Raw genomic sequence first — 12,002 nt, forward strand, 5'->3', positions numbered from 1 at the left:
TTTAATAGAATTAACGATGAACTTAAATCCTTAAGATTCCAATTTCCATTATCTTAAAAACTTGCATACAGGGTTCGATTCTAGCCTTTTCTCTAATATCATTTTCACTTATCTAGTATGTTTTCTTACTTACACGAGAAGGAGACAGCCGAGGGGATTTTCTTAGTTTCCTTTGAGATTAATATATACTTTTCTATGGGTTCGCATAACGATTGAAAGGGTAACTGAATCTGACTATACATCAGTGCGGATAGTATCAATGTCTGGTCAATAATAATAATACAAAATAACAACAACAAAAATGACTGTTTCAAAACGAGGCTAGCAACAAAGCAAAAAGAAAATATTAATAGATAAGAACTCCAATCAAAAGTGACATTTTCTACAGATAGAAGCATTCAAAACAAACAACTGTGCGCAAAGTGTAGGGGTTTGTGCGTTTGGGTGTATATATGTGTATTTGTATGTTAGTGGATTTTTGCATGTGTTACTTTTTTTGTAGGTTTGTATTAGTATATGTGTGTGCTCGCGTGCGTTTCTGCGTTTAGTGTTTTGCGTGCATTTGTTTATGTTTGCGTAACTTTGTATTAATCCTTGTGTCTGTGTATTCACATGAGTTTTATGTTTGTATGCGTGTGTTTAGTGTTTCTGAGTGTTTCTTTATGCCTATAGATTTATATTAGTGCTTGTGTGTGTTCGCATAGGTCCTGTGTTTGTATGCGTGTATTTAGTATATTTGCGTATGTTTATATGTTTTCCATGTATTTCTCTACGTGCTTGCGAGTTTTCATGCTCTTTTTTTCGTGTGTTTTCGTATGTCCTTGACTGAATGAGTCTTCATGTATTTGTCTTTCAAATTTCTTATAATTTCTTTCATGGGGATGGGGCATTCTACCGGATGCCAGATATTAACCGCAATTTCAGACTCTCCAATTGAGATCATTTTAAGATTCTAACTGTCTCTTTAAGTTCAATTGTCAGTATTTCTCTTGCACTTTGTTCACCAAGTATATATTTTCAGGTAGTTTAAAATTTATTTTGGAATGGGTCCTATAATTACTAAAATGATGAAGATCTTCCTAAAATTCTTGTTTCTTTTCATGCCGTACATAGAACCTTATTATTTCGTTATCTTTTCATTTTCATCTTTGCTTGACCCATTAAGAACACTAACTAAGGTTGCTTTTTTCTCCTTTTTCTTCCCTATCGTTATAACAGGTTTAACAGCTTTGTTTTCTAGGTATGTAGCCGTAGAAATTGCGAAGTAATAATGGATGATGTATGACTTACTTATCTATTTTTTCCTGTATACATTTAAAGAACTTGTTGTCAGCCTGGAGATTCAGCTTTTTACAGATGGTCCAGTAGAGCTATTCACATCTCTATTGTGTTACATTGTAAATTAGCCGTCTTCCAGCAGAAGTTTACAACAGGGTGCATGAATTTCTACATTTATATCGTTGGTATGTTTCAATATGTACATTTATATAGTTGGTATGTTTCAATGTGTACATTTATATAATTGGTATGTTCAATATGAATAGCTATATGTTTGTATGTTTGAATGTGTACATTTATGAGGTGGATATGTTTGAATGTGTACATTTATATAGTTAGTACATTTGAATGTGTACACTTATATGGTTGGTATGTTTGAATGGATACATTTATAAAGTGGGTAGGTTTGATTGTGTACATTTATATGGTTGGTATGTTTGAATGTGTACATTTATGAGGTGAGTATGTTTGAATGTGTACATTTATATAGTTAGTAAGTTTGAATGTGTATATTTATATAGTTGGTACATTTAAATGTGTATATTTATATGGTTAGTATGTTTGAATGTGTAGATTTCTATGGTTGGTATGTTTAAATGTGTACATTTATATGGTTGGTATGTTTGAATGTGTAGATTTCTATGGTTGGTATGTTTGAATAAGTACATTTATATGGTTGGTATGTTTGAATGTGTACATTTATATGGTTGGTATGTTTGAATGTGTACATTTATATGGTTGGTGCGTTTGAATGGGTACATTTATATGGTTGGTACGTTTTAATGTGTACATTTATATGGTTGGTATATTTTAATGTGTACATTTATATGGTTGGTATGTTTCAATATTTACATTTGTATGGTTGGTATGTTGTAATGTGTACGTTAATATGGTAGGTATGTTTGCGCGTGTTGATTAGATTTATTGTTTTATTTTACTTCAGTTGAAGTTCTCAGAAATCAAGGGGTTCACTACAAACACTTGAACTCTATGAAATACATTTATTTCTGAATTAGAGTCTTTTATCTCTCAGACACTTAGTTAGTGAAGAAATTGAGAACATAATTTTCCTCTCCCGAATTAATCATTTTTATATGTTGTACTATATTTTTCATTTTGTCTTACTGGATTTCAGGACAAGAATTTATCTAGTCTGGTGGGGTATCCAGCTTTGTTCTATTACTTAAGGTAACCTCACTTGGAGAAGGTGCACCATTCCTCGTAAAAGCTAATGTGGGTTAGCCATTACAAAGCAGATTTTATTTGGGTTACAAATACTATTCGATTTTGAATATTTGGTTAGGGTTTACTTCTAGGACAAAGTATCCTCATGCCAGGTTGTTCTGACAAACTCCTGAACAGAGAGACCTTAGATACTTGAGGATAGTATCTAGTAAGCATTCAAGTTATCTCCAACTGTAATGTAATGTATTAGTATGCATTATTACTAGGGATATGACAACAGCATATTCTTTTCATTGTTTTGACTCTGGAGTATATATCCGTCACATACACAATTAATCAACCAAGAACCACATCACTCTACATGAAAACATATAAGATATCAATGGATATATACCTGAGAATCAAAACCAGAAAAAGAATATGCTGTTGTCATAGCTCTAATTATTACATGTATTAGGATGCATTTCTCGGTATTTGCATTTCTTATTTGCATGGCCTATAGAAGGGCATAGACCATCTGCAACATTTTGTAGATGCTTTTGTAGCGAGGAGTTCTTTTTACAGGGCAAGGGTGCTAGCCCCACGCCCAACCTTCCCAGAAGTTACATACAGCTCCTAGGCTTCCCAAATGGTCACCCATCTGGTACTGGCCAGGCTCAACGTTGCTTAACTTCGGTGATCTGGCGAGAACCGGTGTGTCAACGTGATTGTGCCGTACATACCTGTAGTTGCTTGTGTGTCATTGTATGTGAGCTTGTATGTTTTCATGTATACCTACAAGTTCCTGCGCGTGCTTTAATTTCTGAACTTTAGTACATGTATTTGTTTGTCTACCTGTGTTTTTGTGTATTACTGAATGTATATATGCGTGTATATGTGTTATCTACATATATGCGTATTTGTTTATCCATCTATTTATTGCTGACTATTATACTCAATTTCTAATTGCTGTTTCGCGACGTTTCGACCAACTATTCCTCTGGCCTTTGTCAGATGGTAAACCGCGATGGGATAGGAACGCCGAATCTCCTAACTGCATCCTCAGCAATTACTATCCTTCTATAGTTGTTGTCATATCACCACGTTTTATTCAACGAACCCTCTGGCCGGCTTTGGATAGGATTGAAACCGCTATCTTCAGACAATGCTCACCTGGAACCGTAGAGATTCAACCTTTCTAACCCTTGCACCACGGGCCCCGAAGGGCGATCTTATCCCGTCGCGGTTAACCACCTGACGAAGGCTAAAGGTATAGTTGGCCAAAACGTCGTGAAAAAACAACTACAAAAGATTAGGATGATAGTCTCCAAATAAATAAATGAATATATAATACAAATTACTCATCTCAGTAAGAATTCCAATTAAATAAGGTATTGGGATTTCATATTTTTTTTTTCTTTGTAATTTAGTCTTCCCTATACAAAACATTCACAACAAATCTTTTTGTCGAACTAAAGAATTTGTACGGAGCCAAGGCATAGCGGAAAATGTACTTGGTAAAATTCAGTTATAAGCTACACTCTTCTGGAGGTTGAAGGTTCACTCCTCGGTAAGGCGACACATCCAGCACAAATGTCGAATTACGTAGCATTCTCACCACTTACGGTTTACCTAACGAGAGTATTTTACATCTGTAGATAAAATAAAAGGATCTGTTCGAAATTTCGTGAAGATTCCTCAGTTTGATAGAAATATTTCAAAGTTCGACACACCTAAAGAAGGTCGGATGTTACATCAGTGAAAACGTGCTGAAAATAAAATGAGAACAGTACCTTGAAAAATACAATATAATACGAATGACCAATTCACATTTCAAAAATTTAGAAACGTAAGTAGAACGTCTCGAACAGAGAAGTTAAATTACGAAAGAATAAACGTATCAATTGCTACAGAAGAACACCTCTTATCATGAAACTAAACTAAAGGATTGATTAAAGAATATATTAAAAATGGTGGGGCAATCTGACTTATTATTTGCTTTCTGATCTCCCTAAACAAGAGTGGCCCAACTATACACTTGTGGAAACCTGAGAGATACACCTGTGTAAACCTTTTGCTGAAAATAACCTTTCAAATATCATAATTTCAACTCACCTTTTTTTGACAATTGATCAAGTTGGTTGTTTCTTCTCATGCAGGTGTCAAGTGTCAGATTCATAATCTTTATTCAAATGACCTTTTGGCCCTGTCGGTGGGGCATTAGAATACGTCGACTGCCTCCCCCCCCCCTGCAGCGGGTAAAAGTCCCTCAATGGGGGTCCTGGATATGACCTTAAACTATATCCAGTGGTGAGGCCCCAGCTTGTGGGCTTTGGGGAGTGTGGAGCCACCCTTTAATTACTATTGCTCCCAGGTCCACTCTGACCCTGAATGGTAGTACCTGTTAGGGTCCCAACTATGGGTTAAATAGAAACTGACGTGAAAACAACAAATATACTCTATTAAAAAAAATTTTCTTCAAAATCTTTGGATTCGGCATTAAATAACCCGAAAAGGGTTGATATGCCGTAAAACAAAAACAACCAACCAACCAATCAAATAACCTTTTGATACATTTGATAATTATTTTCTATTGTTTGTATTTACCAGGTGCACGTGTCTATCCAAATGATTTATCTGTACACACGGTTTAGATATTTAATGGAGAGGACCGGTTGTCAAGGTAGCTTTGGAACACTCCGAGTTATTCAGACCACGGGACAAATGAGAAGTGTGATAAGAGTTGTATTTGATAATAAACTGCGACTTGGGTGCATTTCTACAAAGTCTTTTAGCATTTAAGCTTTCATCTTTAAGTTTTACGCCCGGACAACGTCGGGTTTATAAGTTCTTGGTTGATATAAAGCAAGCGACGCGTAACTGAAAGCAAATAATGGTTTAATCTCACAACTGAGTCTGGCGTTCAACCCCCCCTCTCTCTCTTTCAGTACTTTGTGACGCCTCTTTCTTTCATTTCGTAAAACAATACCCCAAACAACTGAAATCTCTTGTGAGCCAAATTCATAAACCGCCATTTTATCTATTTGATTTTAGTTTTTGCGCCCTTTTTGATATTGTTTTTGCGAATACTAATTATAGCTATTATGTCTTTGTTTTCTCCCTTTCCCTAGATTAGCGAAGGAGACGTTGACGGTGTTTTATTATTTAGAATGAGGTATGGGAGGCTGTTCAGGGTGAAAGCGGGTGGAGGGACAAAATAAAAATCGATATGAATGATTTTTTTTTCGTTCATTTTATCATAAAACAATTTTTACTTTATAAAAATAATTTTCAAAAACCACACAGACAAACAAACATGTTTGGAGAACAAAAAAAAAAAAAAAAAAAATAAATAAAATAAAGAAACGCCAAAAGTTAATAACACCATTCATCACGTATGGAAAATATGGAAACGACGCAGTTATATAAAGACGAATGTGCACCCAACATCCGACATATTAAAAATCACTTCCCCATCATTATCACTAAGCTATAAAAATAAAAATTGTATATGTATGTGTCTGCACGAAAATATTTAACCGATAAACTCTTAAACTACTGTCACATAACACTGGAATTAATAGAAAATAGTAATCATACACCAAAAAATGGTTTATAACGAATATAATCTTTGTTTGGATGGATGAGTAATGCGTACAAAAACATGTCATCAAGTTGAAATACAAAATATTCATTTTAACTTGCTGTCAAATTTCTATTACTTTTGCGCATGCGTACATTCATTCATAGCTTTACATGGTTTCATTTTATAATTTTCTTATCTACCTGTCGATAACTCAGATGCTACAGAACGCGTCTGATGAGGTAACTGTTTTGGTTTCATTTCTAGTTGATGGTACCCAAGTCATATTTTACTTTTTATTTTTCGAAATTAGTACTATATATTGGATACAGTATAATATTCAATAGAGAATTGGCTAAGTAATAATAAATACGAAATCTGTATAAATTTAAATATATTTAAGCATAACTTACCGCCGAGCTGTGTCCCCCCCTTCGCTAATATTCGTATAAATAACGTCTAAATCATTGAATTAAAAAAGAGAAAAAGCAAATCGATAAAGGGTATTATTTGTATTCATCGGACTACTCTGCTCATCATAAGTGATATTTTCATAAGTTTAGGCCGATGCAACATCCCCATCGTCTTCAATTGTATTATGTCGAATCTCGGAAATCTTTCGGTCGAACTCGTGAATCTTCACAGACCTGAGGTATAATGGATCGATGACCCCATTCAGTCTTAAGAGACAATAGGCACACATGTAAGGGTAGCTGCGTGTGTAATTGTGAGACAAGGGTTGCGCAATCTCCAACACGTATCGCCTGAATCGGCACTGCTTGGGTCCATTGGCAAGGAATCGCCCAATAATGACCGGAAACAATGCCGAGGTAAGCGGGAAGCACATACTGCACTTGGAATTACAAAACGGTCGCCCATTTTAGTACTGACCAGGTTCAACGTTGCTTAATTTTGGTGATCTGACGAGAACTGGTGTATCAACGGGATTAATATAGTTATAGTGGATAATACACTTCGCAAAATTCAGTTGTAAGTTACACTTTTCTGGAGGTTGAAGGTACGCGGCATTCCAAATACAAATGTTGAATTACGCAGTATTCTTCGCAGTTATGGTTGACCGAATGAGAACATTCTACCTTTGTAGATTAAATAAAAGATTTGTTCGAAATCCCATGCAGATTCCCGAATTCGGCAGTAGGATTTCTGCATTCGATACGATACACCTAAAGAGGGTTGAATGTTACATCGGTCGAAACGCTGTGAAAATAACACCGAAGATAAAAACAATTGCCCGTAAAATACAAATAATACAGATGACCAATTCAAATTTTCAAATTTTAGAAACATAGGTAGAACACCTCAAACTGGAAAGTTAAAATATAAGACAAAATAAACGTATTGATCGCTACAAAAGAAAACCGTTCACCATGAAAATAAAATGAAGGATTGATTTGGGGATATATATAAAATGGTGGGTGTTGTCTGACTTGCTATTTGCTTTCTGCTTTCCTGAAATCAGGGAGACCTTACCAGGCCTTTGTGGAATTCTGAAATTCCATTAAGGGCTGCCAGGGATTCATGCAAGAGATCATTATAAATAGTCTGAAACTATGATGCCGTTCACGTATGTACGCATGTATTTTTTTCGAACTTATTATCTCACACATGACCGAGCAGCATCGAAGATAGTAATTAATCCCTCTAGATTTCGGTCACTCGCCATTACGGCCAACATAAAGGCCAGCACGTTTGTCTAACCGCAGTGGAGCTTTGCGTGGGTGGTGAACCTGTCCCGGCTATCCCGGTCTCGGACAATTTCGTGTTGCTTGTGGTCAGGTTCGACTGGAAAGGCATCTGCCCCTTTCCACACCGGAAAGTGGTCCACGATCGGCTGAGTGAGGTGCATTCGGATCCACTGAAGCCGCAGCAGCTCCTGCGGGGATATTTAGTTTTACTCGGCTTCTTCACTCATTAGTCTTGATATTAACTTCTTCACTCACTAGAGAGCTTAATATTAACGTGCGAAACTACGTTCGCATGTGGACCAGGCCCCCGAAGGAATGTTCGGTTGGCTTTTATCATGCCGAAAAGTTTTTGAATTATTTAATATATAAAAACAATATCTTCAAACTATCACAGCCTTTTTTATTAAAAAAAAGTATAATAGCCACAGAGAATGTTTTCAGAATACGTTTGATGGATTTAAAATAGTGAGTTAGTGGCCGGAGGACATAAAACTGTGCATGGGTGATTCGTGTCAGCCAAGTAACTTGACCGACGAGTAGAGACTGATTTCAGCGGTCTTCAAAACCAATTATAACAAGAAAAACTATTGCTTGCAGTAGAAAGAAAGAAATAAAGAAGAGTAAATAAAAAAGATTGTAAAATATTTTCCTCTGTAGAAGTTCCTTGGCAAATCACTATTATTGGCAAGGGTTTCACGAATATAAAACGTTTGGGAAACTTTGCCCTTAACACTTCAAATGGTTTCGCCGACCAGTTTTTTTTACTCATTATCTTTTATGTGACGGGACGTATATATATATATATATATATATATATATATATATATAGCAGTATATATATATATATATATATATATATATATATATATAGCAGTATATATATATATATATATATATATATATATATATAAGTAGGTTGTAGTTTGCTTGAAGCATTGTCGAAGAAAATTATAAGGTAAAATTAAAAGCCAAGAACAATGCGAGATTTTTTTTTTATATAGAGTAAAATTAAATGCAAACAAAAGAAATAAAGTTCTTTTTTTGTTGTTTGTTTTTTCTTTTTCACACAAACTCGGCGGCTACTTTTCCAATTTTGAACACTCTTCCGCTGTCTTCTCTTGAAAATGGACTAATAAGTCTGAAATATATTGAGATTTATATCACCATTGAATACAACAGAAAAAAAAATTACTGTTGTTTAGAGTTAAAATTTGTGTGAAAAAGAAAAAACAAACAACAAAAAAAAGAACTTTATTTCTTTTGTTTGCATTTAATTTTACTCTATATATAAAAAAAAATCTCGCATTGTTCTTGGCTTTTAATTTTACCTTATAATATATATATATATATATATATATATATATATATATATATATATATATATATATAAGACAGTATATGTATGTGTGTCTGTATGTAAATATTTAACCGAAAAACTCCTGGTCACATAACACTGAAATTAACAGGAAATAGTAACCATATACCAAGAATAGTTTATAACAAGTAAAATCTTTATTTGGATGAATAACAAGTACACAATTCTGCAAATTGAAATACAAACTAATTTAATAGAACGGTTATATGTCTGTTTTTCTGTCTGTCTATATTTTTAAACTCTATTTCTCCTGAAACTAAAAGCCGATTATTTTAAAAGAAAACCGGAAGCGTTTTAGATTTAAAAAATGCGTATACTTTACTTGAATTAGATCAAAGTGGGTTATAGTGGATCTCCAGGAGGCGCCAATATTGAACAGTACAAAAGGTGACTGAAGATAACAGCACTGAACAACCATTCAAAGGTTTAGAAACAAAAGTTAAGCAACATATCGAATAGTAATAATACACCGCCCATTTCCGCACCGGAAAGTTGTCCACGATTGCCCGAGTGAGATTTATTCGGCCCCGCTGAATCCGTAGCAGCGCATTGAGCTTTTGCGGTGATATCTGGTGCCGCGATTTCTTACCTTGCTAGTCTGGAGCAACGTACGCCTTAGTACGCTCAGGGCGCTTGATATTAACGTACGAAACTACATTCGCATATGGATTTCAGTTTCGATTCTTAGCTGATGATGCAGCCAAATTGAAATCCCTACTTTATAATGAGTAAAATGTAACACAAAAAAAGGAAGAAAGAAAACAAAAGTAAAAATAAAAGTCAATTACACGCAACAACAGTCTCTAAGGATCCTCGTGCAATCGTCTCCAAGGATTCTAGTCACCGTTCGTCCTTGTTCTATCCATCGCCTACTTTTATGCAACCGACGAGCGAGATTTTGCAGAAGCGCGTCGAGATTTTCTGTTACTTTACGAAATGATAACATACATATTTATTATACGATCACAAAAGTCTAAAAATTTAATACTCAAATTTAAGATGCCGGAATTGGACTCGGTTTACCTAAATATCGAACGAAAATCACTAAGCATGAAACGAAATATGAAACTGCATAGAACCACTTCTTGTTTTTATCATAAAACAATAAAAAAAGTGACAAAAATTGATTTTTTTGTTTCGATAAATATTTTTTAATATTTAAAATATATTGATATGAAAATATTTTATTTCAAAATAGTAATGTAAACGTTCATAGTTTACATTTTAAATAATTTACTAAATTTAAAAAATATATTTATATGAATTTTTTTGATCTTGAACCTCCTCAACCAACACCTGAACTACGGCGGGTGTCCACTAAGAGAAAGGTTACCGAGCCATTGATGATAAACCCTAAAAGGAAGAGGTACTGACAGCTGGGAGACGCCCCATCCATGGGATTAATGGACTATCTCATGACGTCACTTCCTCTAGTTACGTCACTTCCGGTATCGAGTACCGGTACCCGGTCGAAGATTGGCACGCGACCAGGGAGGTCGAGTGTGCACGCCCAACCTTTGAAGAATGGTATTGCTCAAATCGCTTTTACCTGTAATATATGTGAATACATGTTTTGTTCCTAAAAATCCTGTGTTCCTTCGTTTATTACCATTTAATCCCATAACAGTTTCTAAATTTTAAAAATATATTTATATGAACTTTTCATACATTGTTTATGACAAAATTCTATTAATGCATTAAAAAAAACTTTATTTTATATAAATGTTTCAAATAAGTTTTTCGGATAACACAAGAATTATTAATAAAATCTTTCCTACATTATTTATGAAAAAATTCTGTGATAAAACTTGTGAAAGACATAAATATATTATTTCAAAAAGACACCATTTATAGAAATGTAAATGATAAAAATTTTCATGAGTTTTCCATAATACCAAAGTATTAAAACAAAACAAAACAACAACGAAAAAAAAAACAATAAAAAACAAAACAATAAAAATAAAACAATAAAAACAAACAATACATAAAAAAAACAACAACAAAAACAATACAATAAAAATACAACAAAAACAAAAGAATAAAAAACAAAACAATAAAAAACAAAACAATAAAAAACAAAACAATAAAAAACAAAACAATAAAAAAACAAAACAATAAAAAACAAAACAATAAAAAACAAAACAATGAAAACAAAACAATAAAAAACAAAACAATAAAAACAAAACAAAAAACAAAACAATATTTACAGAAATGTAAAAGATAAAAGTTTATTATGTTTTATTGTTTCCTGATAGCACAATAAATGTGCAAACTAAAATTTGAAATACATTATTTCCAAATTTCCATATAGTTTTGTGTTTTGTTTAATGTTTAGTGAATTCCAATCTGTTCCATATTTATGTAAACCGAATCCACTTTAGGTCTCTTCACTTTGAGTAATGGAATTTTGAACTTAAATCAGCGTTTCTTCCTTAAAGTTGTAGCAACTGGATGGTCATTTTTTCGATAAATACTCAGTAACGAAAACTGGTCTGTGTCACGAATTAAATAATTATATTAAGAAAGCAAAGCTTGCCGGCCTATCTTTTCTTTCAGCACCCTACCCTAACAGCCATGCACACTAGCATCAACTACAAGTCGTCAATCAGGAAAGTGTGACGACTTTGACGGATTCAGCGAAACTATGGATTTAGTTTATATAATAAGATTATAAATTGTTAACTAATTAAACATTTTTAAAACGGAGTGTCTACTATTCTGCACGTTCAACAAATAATGTCGAACACACTACTATCTAAACTCGCTACCTCAAAATTCGTCAAACCACTATCTGAGCCGAGTGCACAAGAACCCGAAACATTGCCGTGAAAGCTCGCTACTCCAAAATTTGTTATACTCGTGTCAAAGCTCTGTACTTCCAAATCCGAAATACTAC

General features: G+C 34.0%; 1 pseudogene; it reads right to left on the minus strand.

The window, feature by feature from the left end:
• Positions 1–3,066: 3,066 nt before the first annotated feature.
• On the minus strand, positions 3,067–3,183 carry LOC145253142 (5S ribosomal RNA; annotated as a pseudogene).
• Positions 3,184–12,002: the final 8,819 nt, after the last annotated feature.

The sequence above is a fragment of the Euprymna scolopes genome, chromosome 29, assembly GCF_053919585.1.
Source record: "Euprymna scolopes isolate OS-2025 chromosome 29, ASM5391958v1, whole genome shotgun sequence".
Taxonomy (NCBI): Eukaryota; Metazoa; Mollusca; class Cephalopoda; order Sepiida; family Sepiolidae; genus Euprymna; species Euprymna scolopes.